At 55.8% G+C, this 15453-nt stretch overlaps 1 pseudogene across 1 annotated transcript; it reads left to right on the top strand.

The window, feature by feature from the left end:
- Nucleotides 1–526: 526 nt before the first annotated feature.
- On the top strand, nt 527–1823 carry LOC108531785 (60S ribosomal protein L3 pseudogene; annotated as a pseudogene). The gene has a single exon (XR_001886282.1). The product of XR_001886282.1 is annotated as a 60S ribosomal protein L3 pseudogene (transcript).
- Nucleotides 1824–15453: the final 13630 nt, after the last annotated feature.

The raw sequence follows: 15453 nt of genomic DNA, 5'->3' as shown, positions 1-15453 counted from the left end.
CATGAGCAGGGGACAGGTGACAGACCTCATTTAGCCTGGCACTCAAGGCCATGACAGCATGTCTGGGCCAGGACAGGGCAGTGGCACAGGGGTGTTGGTGCCAACCTGGTCACCATAGGCGCTACGGAAACCGGGCCTGTGGGCAGGATGTGGCTTGTGTTCCCTGCAAGTTTTCCTAAGTCGGTCATATATGCAATCTTGGAAAATCACAGAAATCTTTGGTGAGCTCAAGTTTAACACTCCCACCCTCCCCAAGTTAATAGGGCTGGGCCCTGGAGTGTGGTTTGAGGTTTGGGCAGGCAGAAAGGGGCTGAGCCCCTTCTTGATGAAGGGAAGATAGGAGAAGGTGGTGAGATTTGGGGACCAGTGTGTGGGCTGTGTGGGCCACAGTCAGCAGCTTACAGGCCCTCCTGGTTTGTCTACTGAGAAGACACTCTGAGAGCAGGGCAGGTAGCAAATGAAAGTGTGGGCCCTTGTTCAGAAAGCAGGAGGGGTGTTTTTTTCTGCTATTTAAAATCAGCCCTGCTCTACCGGCGGGATTTGGTGGCGTGATGTCTCACAGAAAGTTCTCCGCTCCCAGACATGGGTCCCTCGGCTTCCTGCCCCGGAAGCGCAGCAGCAGGCATCGCGGGAAGGTTAAGAGCTTCCCTAAGGATGACCCGTCTAAGCCGGTCCACCTCACAGCCTTCCTGGGATACAAGGCTGGCATGACCCACATCGTGCGGGAAGTCGACAGGCCAGGATCTAAGGTGAACAAGAAGGAGGTGGTGGAGGCTGTAACCATTGTGGAGACGCCACCCATGGTGGTTGTGGGCATTGTGGGCTACGTGGAAACCCCTCGAGGCCTCCGGACCTTCAAGACTGTCTTCGCTGAGCACATCAGTGATGAATGCAAGAGGCGTTTCTATAAGAACTGGCATAAATCTAAGAAGAAGGCCTTTACCAAGTACTGCAAGAAATGGCAGGATGAGGATGGCAAGAAGCAGCTGGAGAAGGACTTCAGCAGCATGAAGAAGTACTGCCAAGTCATCCGTGTCATTGCCCACACCCAGATGCGCCTGCTTCCTCTGCGCCAGAAGAAGGCCCACCTGATGGAGATCCAGGTGAACGGAGGCACCGTGGCCGAGAAACTGGACTGGGCCCGCGAGAGGCTCGAGCAGCAGGTACCTGTGAACCAAGTGTTTGGGCAGGATGAGATGATCGACGTCATCGGGGTGACCAAGGGCAAAGGCTACAAAGGGGTCACCAGTCGTTGGCACACCAAGAAGCTGCCCCGCAAGACCCACCGAGGCCTGCGCAAGGTGGCCTGCATTGGGGCATGGCATCCTGCTCGTGTGGCCTTCTCTGTGGCACGTGCTGGGCAGAAAGGCTACCATCACCGCACTGAGATCAATAAAAAGATCTATAAGATTGGCCAGGGCTACCTTATCAAGGACGGCAAGCTGATCAAGAACAATGCCTCCACTGACTATGACCTGTCTGACAAGAGCATCAACCCTCTGGGTGGCTTTGTCCATTATGGTGAAGTGACCAATGACTTTGTCATGCTGAAAGGCTGTGTGGTGGGAACCAAGAAGTGGGTGCTCACCCTCCGCAAGTCCTTGCTGGTGCAGACGAAGCGGCGGGCTCTGGAGAAGATTGACCTTAAGTTCATTGACACCACCTCCAAGTTTGGCCATGGCCGCTTCCAGACCATGGAAGAGAAGAAAGCATTCATGGGACCACTCAAGAAAGACCGAATTGCAAAGGAAGAAGGAGCTTAATGCCAGGAGCAGATTTTGCAGCTGGTGGGGGTCTCAATAAAAGTTATTTTCCACTGAAAAGAAAAAAAAAATAAAATAAAATAAAATAAAATAAAATAAAATAAAATCAGCCCTGGGCTCAGGGATCCCTGTGGCGCCTGTGCAGACCTCCCAGGTGCCCAGGGCTCTGTCTCATCCATGGAGTGCCTGTGCTGGACATCCTGGGCCTGCGGCAGGGCAGGGGGCAGCCCAGAATGCCTAATGGGGTGGGAAGGAAGCAGGAAAAGGAGTCTTGGGGGACACTCCATTGTCCCATTGACTTCACTTACAAACACACATTCAAGGATAAACTCATTAAGAATCCCGAGAGCGGAACCCCAGGGCATGGCCGAAAGGGTGGCACGCATGGGAGCCTTCCCTGCCTGTGAGGTCTGTGAGGCCTTCTTCCCATCCAGGGCAAACCGGCCTCCTGCTGGGGCAGGGTGGAGTGGGGACCATGCCAGGGACGGGGCACCATTGCTGGACTGGAGGTTTGGGACAAGCCTTAGCCCCAGGCAGCCCGAGGCAGCCACAGTGCAGAGGAGAGGGGAGACAGCCAGGGCTGCTGAATGGAGGGTGGGAGTAGACACCAGGCGCTCCACCCCATGCCTTCCTCAGAGCCCTCGTGCCCACCCCACCCACTGGGCAGAGACTGGTTCACAGCCTGTCCCTCCCCAGTAATTGTCCTTTGCCTCAGGGAAAGTCCCTCCTGAGACAATGCTGCCACTAGTGGGACAATGACCACCAATGTTGTTGGTGCAGAGGCCCAGCCCCGTCAGGGTGTGAGGGCATCATGAGCCTGTCTCTCTCTGCCCCCCGTCCCGCCCTCCTCACTGTATGGAGCATGGGCGGTGAACCAGGGGGACTTTACCCAGGGGAAGGGGTCCCACCAGCTGACGCAACATCCTGGTGGGCGAGGGACCTGGAACCGGAGGACGGGGCTGCTCTGAGCACCACTCGGAAGATGACGGAGAATGACAACCAATGAAATCAAAATGGGAAAGTCAGATGGCCTCCCTGGAGCATTCAGAGAAACTAATCTCCGGCATTTGGGGGATTTGGGGGATGGAAGCTAGAGGTGGATCACGCCGAGGCTCAGAAGTTACTGCTAGGCGTGGGGGAGCTCTCAGCCTCCAGTGGTGTCCCAAGCTAGGTCAGGACCTCAGTAGGGAAGGGATCCCGAGACCTCGGATGGAGAGTCTGGGGAGGTATAAGTGAGGACCTAGAGCTTCAGATTCCTATGTACATGCGGGGCCTGTGGAAGTGACCATTCCCCCTTAGGCAATAGTGTCCCTTCCCCCAGCCAGCTTGAAGACTGCACAATGGCCCCAAGCTGGTGGTGTCTGACAAGACAGTGCTTCCTTCAGACCCACCTCCACCATTCCTCCAGGCAGCCAGACTGATGGGAAGGGTCAAACGCCACTGCAGCCCAACTGGAGAGGGCTGGGCCTGCTAAGTAAGGAAGTAGAGGCCTGGTTTTGCTTTTTAAAAGAATTTGGAGTGAAATACATGTAACATAAAAGTTCTTATTTCTGGATGTAGAGCTCCGTGGCAGTCAGTACATTGACACCTGTCACCACATCCATCTCCAGAACGTTTTCATCTTCGCAAACGGAAACTCTTCCCCATTCATCACCAAGTCCTCATCACCCCCTCCCCGCCCAACCCTGCCAGCCACCATTCTACTCTCTGTCTCTGTGGATTTGGCTACTCTGGGCTCCTTATGTAACTAGATTCATACAAGATTTGTCCTTTGGCTACTGGCTTATCTCACTCAACGTAATGTCCTCAAGTTTCATCCAAACTGAGTCATGGGCAGGGAAGGCTTTTATGCCAAAGAAGCTGCAGGCCCAGGCTGGACCAGGAAGACCAGTAGAGTGTGCCTGGGCCTGGGCCTGAGGATGCCAGAGCACAGGATGAGGGAGAGCCTGTCGGTATGGGCACACCCGCCCGGAGGCAGAATTTCACCGCCAGCCAGGATCCCAGGAGATGGTGCTACCGTGAGCTAGAATGATTCTTGGAATGCCCAGGAGGGGTTAGCTCAGGACCAAAGGCTCTGAGTAAGGCTGGAAAACCCAGGGGGGCTGATGGACCCCCCTACACCAATGTGACAAAGAGCACTGGGGAGAGGGTGGCTCATGGTTGAGAAGCTCAGTGGTGCTGTCCTCTGAGGGTCAGGGCTGACAGTAGAGGTTTCTAGAGGGATCTTAATAGCAACAGGGATGATGACAAGATCTCGATGGGATAGGGAACAGATGGTGCTGTTTAACCTTCAGAAGCAAGGTGGATGCAATTATCTCAGCAGGTGGCCACTCTGAGTAGCAGCTGGGGCCTATTGTGCAGAGAGCCGCAGAGGGGGTTCCTCAAACCCAGAGTCCACAGAGGCAAGCTGGGTAGGCAGTTACCAAGGGCATGGCTTAATTGTGTGATAAACAGTACCCAGGATGGATGACCAGGAGGCTGAGGGCAGCCACCTCCCACCCCCAAATCATAATCCCGTGGCTGGTTTCTGGCCCCAAGCCAGTCCTCAGACCCAGAACCCAGACTGAAGGAGATACCAGATCTGTGAAGACTGAGCTGCAAACCCATGGCAAGTGTGGGCAGTAATGACTCCTCCAGGCCTTCCCCAAGGGGCTTCTCAGCCATGGACTTGGATCTCCATGCACAGGGGAAAGGGAGACATCCAGAAATTTGTGGGACTGCTGGGCGCAGGATCTGAGTTGACATTGATGAGTGGAGGTCCCAGTATCTCCACAGACCCCTGGTGGGGAGGAGCATGAGGGACCAGGTCTCGGGTCTGGCTCACTGTGTTCGGGATCACCTCTCCACCACCTGCACATATGCTTAGGATGGAGATTCCCAGCAGTCAGTAGAACCCACACGGATTCCTCTACCCGTGGGGGAAGAGCCATCAGAACAGGAGGGTCAAGTGGAAGCCTCTGGGTCTCCCCTCCCCGGCCAGGATTGCAAATCAAAACTGGTATCACATGGCAGGGGGGAAGCGGCAGAGATTAGTGCCACCCTACACAAATTCAGTAGTTCAGGGCTGGTGGTCCCTGTCATATTCCCATTTAATTTACAAGCCTAGTTTCTACAAAAACCAGATACATGGTGTCAGTGACAGTGGACCATCCAAACTGAAGCAAGTACTGCGCATTGCAGCTGAGGCATCGGAGGCAGTGTCTAGGGTAGAGCAGAAGAATGCAGCTCAGGAGCGTGGCATGTGCCCATCCATCTGGGACTGTCGTTCTTTCCATTCCCATAAGAAGGGGACCAGAAGCAATTTGTACTCCCATTGGGTGGACAACAACACACCTTTATCCAGTGGAGCCCGGACCATCTGGTCATTCCATGAATGGATGATTCATGTCTATTGGGTTCTACCCGCAGATGGCTCGTCCTCCAGGCTCACCACACACTGATGTGGTGGTTTTTTGGCAAGTCCTAAAAATAAAATAAAAATCACTCGTGCCATGGTCATGGTGGGAGCCAGCTGAGGGGTGACGAGTCTAGCAGGCCTGGTCCCTAGACTCAGGAACTGGAGGCCAGCCCCAGGTTAGGGGAACCTGGCAAAGGAAGGGGTGCTGGAGAGTGTCACCATGCGTGTCAGAGGACAGGGCACCCGGAGCAGGGTGGGGTTTGTGTCTGACACAGGAGCGGGGCAGGCACTGTTCCAGGCCTAGGAGATGGGGTCGCTTTAGGCAGCAACTGGGCAGATGCCGGAGGGTCTCCGAGACAGGCTGGAGTAGTGCAGCATTGCACACAATAGCCTGGCGGAGCTCCCACAGCCCATGTGGCCACTCTGCGATCCAATCAGAAATGGCCCCTGCCCTGGAGACTGAAGGGCAGGACTCTGAGTGGGACTCAGCCTGCACAGCAGCAGAGCCTGGGCCAAGCACCCAAGAGCCGACAGGCACCCGGAGCATGGCCTGGAGACCGCGACTCTGAGGCTTACGTTCCTCCAGCCCCTCTGCTGCCCTATAAGTGTCCAGGCATGAGCCACTGCCCCTCTCCACACAGATCCTCATGTGCTGTCCCCAAGTGGAGCAGATGCTATGGATGGGCTGGCCGCACACCCTCAGACACGCAGGTGCCCACCTCAATCCTGCCCTGTGCGCGATCCTCTCCATTCTACTCTGTGAGCAGCTCAGGGCAGCAGAGCAGTCGGTTCCAACCAGGTGCCTGGGATCCTCCTTCCATCATGGGGGCTTATCCCGCCATTGCTCCTTCCAAATGGGAATTCCAGAGCCAAATAGCAGGATAATAAAAATGTTTCCACTTTTTCCTTTGAGAACCAACCAAGAGCAGGGAAGGAGCCTGTAGCGCTGTGAACTGGCCAGCGGGCAGAGGCTTGAGTCTGTTCTCCCTGCATCTATAACCAGCCAGTCGCTACCCTTAGGCCTTGTGGTCTCTGAGAAGTGTGGGTAATGAGGCCGACGGTGGACAGGCTCCTCCACCTTCCCCAACAGATGCATCATCCCCTTCTCCAGCTGTTCTGGGAGCTCAGGAAATGCCCCTTGATATGGGGGGTGCCTGGGGAGGAGGGGTGCCCCTCCCACATGTGCCCACCTGCTTCCTGTGGGGCCCCTGACTGGAGCCCTGCCTGAAGAAAGGAGCAGTCCTTTTGCCTCTGGCCCATGAGGGCACTCAGAAAGGGCCTCACATGTTCAAGGCTGGGTTAGGGTCTGCTGGAGCCTCACGGACACCAGGAACCAAGGGACACCCAGCAGGGGTGAACGAGGGCGGGTCCCAAGCCCTTAACAGCTGCCCTGCAAGTGGAGGACTCCAGGTTCTCGCAACCCTTGACTGTGCCGTGTACCCAGGACACAATTCTGTTGCTTGTTTTCAAAGGAGATTTTATTGAAATTGTGAATAAAGATTACGAGAAATAGAGTCATGTTTCCTCAACATCAGCTGTTGCCCTTCTAAGTGTTGGTGTGAAGTTTATTTGTCCGAAAGGTTTAGGAGGCTAAACCATGCTATTTTTTTTTTCTTTCTTCTTTCTATTTTCTTTTGAGACAGAGTCTCGCTCTGTCGCCCAGGCTGGAGTGCAGTGGCACAATCTGGGCTCACTGCAAGCTCCACCTCCTGGGTTCAGGCCATTCTCCGGCCTCAGCCTCCCAAGTAGCTGGGACTATAGGCGCACACCACCACGCCCAGCTAATTTTTTGTATTTTTTTTTTTTAGTAGAGACGGGGTTTCACCATGTTGTCCAGGATGTCTCAATCTCCTGACCTCATGATCCACCTGCCTCGGCCTCCCAAAGTGCTAGGATTACAGGCATGAGCCACTGCGCCCGGCTCATGCTGTTTTCTTGACTGTGCCCCGGACACTTAAGACACACAGTGGGTCACATCCAGTAGAGAACATCCAGGTCACCTGCGTGCCTAAGCAACCCTGAGAACAGGACTCTGTGCAGGAGGAGGAAGATGCCTGGGTGACAGACACCGCATACATGGGAGGTTTCTGTCAAGAGGCTCCCTCAGCCTGGATGGCCCTGGGGGTGAAATTAGCATCTTTAGGGAGAGTTGCAGAGCCTTTGAGGCTGCCCAAAGGACGAAAGTGCAGCCCATGACTGTGGGGGCAGAGCAGCACTTGTAACAGAGAAGGGTGCCCCACTCAGGCCCACCAATCCACACGTGGGTGGAGGGTCCTCTTTCCCTTTGAGACTGCAGGCTTCAGGGTCGTGGGGTCCCCCTTCGCTCACCTCTCCTCCAATGTGTGCATTGGTGCATATCTGAATCCCGTCAGGCCTAAGAGGCAGTTCCTGGCCCCAGGGAAGCTCCGGAGGGCAGCCTGGTCAACTGCACGGCGTCTGGGCGTCACAGCTCATGTCAAAATCCCTGTTGCACTGCCTGCTGGCCACATCCTCTGAGAGGATCCTGTCACTTCTGTAAATGGAAGTTTCCAGATTTATAAGATGAGATGAAAGTCGCACCTACTGCCCCCAGGGTCTTGTGGTGATGAAGCAGGGTAACAAAGGTGAAGCTCTTGGCCTGGTATTGGCCACTGCGCAGGAGGTGGGAGACACTGTCCGGGTGGCGCGGCCCAGGTCGGAGAGGGTCTGGGCCGTGCCAGAATTGGAATTTCTCTCCAATTACAGCTGGAGTGTAGCAGGACAAGCCGCAGACGACAGCCCTCAGACACCCGGTTAAGGAAGGAGTTGGCTTTATTTGGCCGGGAGCTCCAGCAGACTCGCATCTCAAGAACCGAGCTCCCCCCGAAGGCAGCGTTCCTGGCCCTTTTAAGGGCTTACAACTCTAAGGGGTTCCACGTGAAAGGGTCATGATAGATGGAGACCACTTGTGGTTAGAGTGGGGGTTAATCTTTTAACCTCAGGCCTGGTCATCAGTGGCACCGGCTGGTTTTGCCACTGACTTCATTCCTGTTGTTTTTCAACTTTTACTTCCTCCTTCTCTTCAGAGACAGGAGACAGTAAAAGAAATGGCCTCTCTCCTCAGGAGGACGTGGTCAGAAGTGGCTCAGGCCCAGGCAGACCTCCGCAGAGGGCCTGCCTGGGTTTTAAGGACCATCTGATGAAGCTCTCAACCTGTTCCCTGGAGCAGATGGAGCTCCCAGGGCTGCCGGCAGAAGGACAGAATTCATCCAGCCTGGTTCTGAACCCAAAATAGCCTCCCTGCTTAGGGCAGAGTGGCTTGCCCACTATCCTCCACGGGTGCAGGTTCCTTGGCCCAAGCTAAGCTCTCTCTCCCACAGGAGGCTCAGAGCTCCTCCACCTGTCAGGGCAGGGCCACGGTGGGGGTCTTGGGGCTTCTTTGGAAACGACCAGGGTGAGGCGGGTGTCAAGGGGAAAGAGGTGGGAGGCACCGAGAGCAGGACGCACAGGATCTGGGCCTACCCATGCCTGAGCCCAGCCACACCCACCTGGATCCTGCCCGGCCTCTACCAAAGGCCACTCCTTGCCTTGCACTGTGGTCGATTTTTTTTTCTTTTAATTGCCAATGACAGGCCAGTCTTCTGCAGAGGCTTCCTGAAGGGCTTTTAAATTTCCAAGTCCAAACTCCTCAGCCTGGCAGCCAGAGCTCCTCCCATCTGGGCCTGCCTGGCCTCTGCCAAACTGTCTGCAGTCCCCGGAATGAAGAGCGTGAGTCTCCCTTTGCCCCTGCTCCATGCTGGCCAGGCTCTGTGTGGAAAGCCCACCTGCTCCTCCACTGCACAGCCCAGTGGGTTCAGAACTTCTGCTCATGCCAGGCTCCTGCAAACAGAATGGGAATCATTGACGCAACCCAAGCCTTTTGGGCCACGCCTCCCCCCGGTGAAGTCCCCACCAGGGCCATATGCCATTTCGTCCTCCAACCTGGGTTTGGTGTTTTCATTAGCTCCCTTTTGCAATTGAGGATTTTCAAGCCAAAGCCAAAAACGCAGGAGCTGGGACTGAAACCTTAGGCCATCCAGAGCCTTTCCGGTGGCCTAGGATCCCCTGAGGTGTCCATCATGTCCCTTTGTCCCAAGCTGGCCCAGATTCCACTTGGGCCTCCTGATCAACCTTTACAAACAAGGGCCAGCCTGCCAGCATTCATCACTCCCTGCCAGACTCTGGGCTGGGGCTGGGGCGGCAGAGATGGGCAGCTGTGGTCCTCCACCCCTGTTGGGAGCTGAAGGCCTACACGTGGCAGAGGCAGAGCCACTGGGCAGAGGGCAGGGCAAGGGGCTCCAGAGGAGACACCATCACCTCCCAGAACAACAGATGCCACAGCCAGCACACAGTAGGCACCTTAATATCCATAGAGCAGATCAGCACCAGGGATGCATGCCCAAGCCTCAGCCCGTGTGGCTCCAGAGACTGAAGTATCAAACCCTGGTCTAGAACTTTCTCTCCTGCATCCCTTCCACAGCCCCATGGCCTGAGCCTCAGCACCAGCTCTGCCCATGGGGATGCCTCAAACTCTGCCTGCTGGGTGCTTCCTGAGGTCACCTTTGGCCCCTGCACTAAACATCAGTCTGAACTAGGCGTAGAGCAGGAGCAGGCTCAGATCTCCGTGTAACACCCTCTTGGCCCATTTGCTCCTCCAGCTTTTACAACATCTTTGTCGTCGATTCCAGCACTAAATACCTTCTGCTTAAAATGCCTGGGATGGTTTCTGTTTTCCTGGCTAGAAATTAACTGGTTATAGAGTTGTTTGCCAAATAGGTGTTTCCAGATCTGGGCATTAAACCAGTGCTCCCCTGGCTCTTCCAGAGGCCACCATATCCTGGGCCTTTCCTCTTTCCTATTCCTCCTGGACGTGCATCCAAAGCCCTCCTCTCTCACCCCAGTTGGAATCACTTTCTCTTAGCTCACCTTTACCCTTCTTGAAGCACAGACTCCCGCCTTCCTGGGGGTCCTGGTCAGTGGGGAAGAACACACAGTGCTTCAGGATCTTCTAGGACAGTTTCCCTGAGCCACTCTGGGCCTGAGGCCTCCATGTTTACACCTTTTCAGTTTCCTGTGGACTCCAGGATTCTCTTGGCTTCTACTTGGAGTGAGCTGCTGTCATTCCAATCTTTTTCCCTGGGAGCTCAGGGTCCCAGCTTCTGGGGAACACTACTTCCATTCCCTGCTCGCTCTCCTTCTCTTTCCCCAGCTTACTGTTCTCCCTCACAGCTTATTTCTGATGATAATATCCAGAAAACAAGATCGCAATGTGGTCCTGAAAGCTGCCACATCATCCTCATTAATGACAGCATTCTCTGGAAGATGACATTCGCTGGGGTTCAGAGGACATATTGCTGCACCTCCCCAAACAGTGATCTATTACTTCTCATGATTATCTTGGCTACTATTGTCACATGGCATTGACTGGAGTCACATTTTTTGCTGTGCTCACTTGGCTACCAGGCTGGGTCGGAAGGTCCCCAAAGGCTTCCTCACCTGCTCAGTGCCTTGGTGGTCCTCCACATCACCTTTCTATGTGGTTAGCTTGGGATTCCTCACAGCACGGTGGCCCCAAGGCAATATAACTTCTCACATGGTGTAGAAACATGGGTCTGTGTGCCCTGCAGAGCTGAAGGAGAGGGCAGGACTTCAGGAAAACGGTGAAAGGGTTCCGGACTTCTTGAGAAACCATGACCCAGCATCAGGGCCCAGACTGCATTCTTCGGGGGCCCATCCAATGCATGTGCCCAGGATACACTCTCTTAGCTCTCCCTTGACCACCATGGGCTCCTGTGCATGTTAACAATGCCTGATTAGGCATTGTTAGGCACAGCTGTGCCTAGAAGGTGACCAGCAGAGCCGGGGTGATGTCCCCTGGAGGGAAGGAGTCTACAGATAGAGCAGCAGCAGGAGCTGGCAGAGTCTCTCCTTGACCAAACCAGTCAGCGTCTATTGAACCCTCTTCTCCATTCAGCATCACCTTTGGTCTATAAAAACTGCCAACTCAGCGCAAATGACTTTGTCCCCCTGCACCCCCCAACCATCACTAAGAGACTTATAAAAATACCAGCATAGTTGTTAACAGCTGTGTCCCTAGGATGATGCCCCCAGTCACCCTTAGGGGCCTGCCTGAGAGAGTGCAGTGCTGCCAGGAGAATTTACTGTTTGTCGCAGCCACAACCTGGAGATGGGCGGATAGGCCCCGGACCCTCTCACTGAGCAGTCACTTCGGAAAGCTGGCAGCTGTGAACCCTTCCGCTGCCCCTTGAGAATCTGCCACCACCCAGAACTGTCTCCACAAGGACCTGGGAGCTGCCTCTGCAATGCAAACTTCCAGAGGCCCTCACTCTGGCTTCGCTCCCAGTCCCTGTGGGAGGCCACAGGGCTGACTTGGGTGGGCTTCTTGCTCTAACCTGTACCATTGTCATAAAGACACTCAAGTCCGGGCACGGTGGCTCATGCCTATAATCCCAGCACTTTGGGAGGCCGAGGCAGGCGGATCATGAGGTCAAGAGATTGAGACCATCCTGGCCAACATGGTGCAACCCCGTCTATATGAAAAACAAAAACAAAAAAATAAAAAATTAGCTGGGCGTGGTGGCAGGTGCCTGTAATCTCAGCTACTTGGCAGGCTAAGGCAGGAGAATTGCTTGAATCCGGGAGGTGGAGGTTGCAGTGAGCCGAGAGCACGCCACTGCACTCCAGCCTGGCCACAAAGTGAGACCCTGTCTCAAAAAAAAAAAAAAAAAAGACACTAAAGACACAAGGAATTTGCTTCTCCTCCAGATGAGCCCAGTTATCACACCCAGGTGGCCAGTCACTATCACACCCGGGTGACTGAGTCTCATGGACCAACCCTCCTTAACACCCCCAGTGTCTTCTGAGAACACGCAGCCTTTACCCCCTGCCTTCTGTTTCAGGGAAGTTGAGCTCAGTTCACCCTGGCCCCTCTTCCCGATTGCAGTCATTCTTACTCAATAAAGTCTGTCCTCACCCCTTTCATGAGTGCCCAGCTTCGTTGATCTTGGAGAGAGGCAAGAGGCCAGCACTGGCATCTCACCCTCATTCCTACCACGGTGCGTCCCAGTGAGGCCTGGGCATCCCAGGCTGTGTGTAGATCCCCTCGTCTCTTCCATCTTTAAGGAGCCTCTCCAAGGATTAGTGATACATAAAGCAATGCCATTTTGTCCCTGGTGGCGGGACAAAACTTTTCCAGGACCTAACTCAGCTCCTCAGCACCTCCTCTGTCATGAAGCAGGCATTTGGTGACATTCTCCTGCTGCACTGGCATTGTTCCCTGGGTCTGCGACTGGTGGCATGTGTTAAGATTAAGGTCATAGGTACAGCAGCCAGACTCAAACGCTACCCTTATCTGGGTGGATGGGCTGCTGCTGTCTCCACAGGGGCCTTCAGCCTTAAGGTGCCAAGTGTTGAAGGGAGCAGAGCAGGGGCAGGGGGGTCAGTCAGACCAGACTGGAGCCAGGAACCACAGGGCCACCACCCTCAGGGACACAGAACATACCACTAAGGTGTGGCCTTAAAGGACTTTGCTGGCACAAGCAGGACGAGACCATGTGAAGGGGAGGCTCCAGGGAGGGAGCTCCTGGTGTGGGTGTGTGCACGTGTGCATGTGTGTGTGCCTGCATGTGTGTGTGCTTGTGTGCATACATGTGTGTGGGCATGTGTGTATTTGTGCGTGTGTGTGTATTTGTACGTGAGTGTATATTTGTGCATGTGTATTTGTGTGTGTGTGTGTTTGCGTGTGTGTGTGTTTGTTTGCAGTGCAGCTTCTGCATGGCGGTGGGCTCCAAGACTCAGGGGTTTGGGTGGGGCCTAGAAAGGAGATGTGCAGGCAGGCGGCAGCATGGGAGTGGGGCAGCTGGTCTGGCAGCCCCTGAGAGGGCAGCAGGGGACAGGAGGAGCCCTTGGGGCTGGGGTTTAGTTGGGAGGCACCTGGCTCCTGCCCCAGTGATAGCTGGGGTTCACTTCCGGCCCTGCCATGGAGGCTGGGCCCTAAGCATGCCTCTAGCCCCCAACCCAGCCCCCAACCCATGAGTGGCCCCAAGTCCCCAAAACTTTGCCTTCTGAGGAGAACAGGCAGATCTGAGCCTGGGCTGGGGGTGGGAGTGGGTAGGCCTGACCAGAGCACCTTCTGGAAGGAGGGGAGCCAGAGCAGGCCTCCGGTCAGTAGCCGCAGCCCTAGATGCCCGTGGGGGACCTGTGCATAAAGGATAAGGAATGGTGGACTCCAACCTGAGCTGCAAACTCATGACATGCCCCTCTGAGGGATGAGAGCAGTTCCTTTCCAGCCCTCCTGATTTCTGGAGCCACCTTTGCCTCTGCCCTGCCATCTGCCTTGGCAGGTCGCTGTGTTTACCTCATCGCCCAGTTCTGCACTGATGCCTGTGGGGGCTGCTCGGAGCAGGTCTCAGTGCACCCTGAGATCCCTTCGGCAATATAGCAGTGTCCCACGACTGGAGGGGGAGGGGGCAGGGTGTGGGGAAGCGTGCAAGGGGACAGGGACGCGCTGCTTCTCCAGCCCCAGCTCTGAACAAGTGGGGACCCCAGCGCAGGTGCGAAGCTCGGTCAGGGCTGCTCAGAGAGTGGAATTAACCCACTCAATGACAAAGAAACCAGGCCCCACTGTCCCTAAACAAACACCACTCGTCCTCTGGCAGAGGGGTATCTTTTGGGGATTTGAACACGATCCCACTCTGCAAACCTTCTCCTTTCTTGCCTTTAACACAAACAACACAACAGCTGCACCCGCCTTGCAGACAGCAGGATCCGGGCTGAGCCCTCAGGCCCAGCTGCAGCTACAGTGCGTGTTTTTGTCTTTTTGTGGTTTCTCCCTGGGGTTAGGCAATGTTTCGTTTCTCAGCACAACGACCCACTGAGCAGGCCTCTCTCTCCGCGGTGTCAACAGTGTCATCAGTGGAGGGGGCTGGGGCGGGGCGTGGGGGGTGCTGCGCTGTGCCTGCCTCTGGACTCCCTGGGCTCCTTCTGAGCCAATTAACTCATTAGGAAGCCCCAGTGTTCCCCAGAGGTGCTGGGTGGAGGGAGAGGCTGGCCCAGGAGTGTTCTAGTAAGATTAGGACACAGCCAATGCCTAAGGCAGCGTGCACTGCTCTGGGACAGGGGCCACGTTTATCACCAGCCGCCCGGCACTGGCATCTCAACTGGAGAAGACTCCAGACTCTGAACCAGCAGCCCCTCTGACAGCTGGGCCAGGCTGAGCTGGGGCCCCATGATGTCCCGGCTTCCTGGAAGTCAGCCCCATCCCAGTTTCTCTTCTGTCTCACCCCTCCACATCCCCAGCTGACCCTGTGGCCTCCTCTGAGGGCTACCCAGGTGTCAGGTGTTTACCACACGTTGTCTCACTTCCAAGATGCGAGGGGTCACTGGAGGGCAACAGCAAGGCTGTAACGTCGGGCTGGAGCCCCAGCCTGGTGACTGCAAGACCACCCGGCTCTCTCCTTGCACCATCGAGGTACATCAAAGGGCTGCCTTCACACCTGTGTGCCCGCCAACCTGAGCAGGCTCCCACACCCGGGTGTGGACACCCCCTCAGCCTAAGAAGGGACTCCTGATCCTGGGGCTTGGGACCTTCCCAGGGACTCCTCAGAGCTTAAACCCGGACAGGCCACCCCATGCCAGTCTCCAGGTCCCTGAGCCTCCTCCCCCACCACCAGACCCTGCCCTGTTTGGCAGCAGCCGCCAAGAGCCCTCACTGTGGAGAGCCCTCCAATATCCTAATATCCCGCCTACCCCTGAGTGTTGTTCAGCGGCCGTGGTCCAAGTCCATTTCGACAGTCCTGTTCGCTCCCCCAGCCTTGCTCACAGCTTGGGTGGCCTGAGACCCTAACCAAGGCCGGCTGGGAAAGTCTATTCCTTCCCTGACATCAGCAGTGCCACAGCAGGCAAGGCCTTTGCCTTCCTCACCCCTTGCTGGTGGCCCAGTGTCTAGAGCACCACACCAGGAGGGAGGCCCCCCGGAAGGCCCTCAAATAGCAGAGCTGAACATGCACAGCTGCCTGCCCCAAACCTCTTGCTGTGGCAGAAAACGAGCTGCTGCCCTAAGCCTCTGGGGTAGGCCCCTGTCCCTTGCAGCCAGACATTTTTCTAGCTGCTGCCCCAATGGACCCTGCAGGCCGGGGGCCCTAGGACCACCGAGTGCAGAGGTGGGGGCGGGTGTCCTCTGGCCCCTCCACTCCCTGGAGGCCAGCCGTCTGGGAAGTGGGGTTACCCCCTAAGGGATGCCACAGCCTACCAGCTCCCCACGGAGGCGGCATCCCG

The sequence above is a fragment of the Rhinopithecus bieti genome, unplaced genomic scaffold, assembly GCF_001698545.2.
Source record: "Rhinopithecus bieti isolate Rb0 unplaced genomic scaffold, ASM169854v2 scaffold_9876, whole genome shotgun sequence".
NCBI classification, from domain to species: domain Eukaryota; kingdom Metazoa; phylum Chordata; class Mammalia; order Primates; family Cercopithecidae; genus Rhinopithecus; species Rhinopithecus bieti.
Note: the sequence above shows the minus strand (reverse complement) of the source record. Positions and strands in the feature narration are given on the sequence as shown.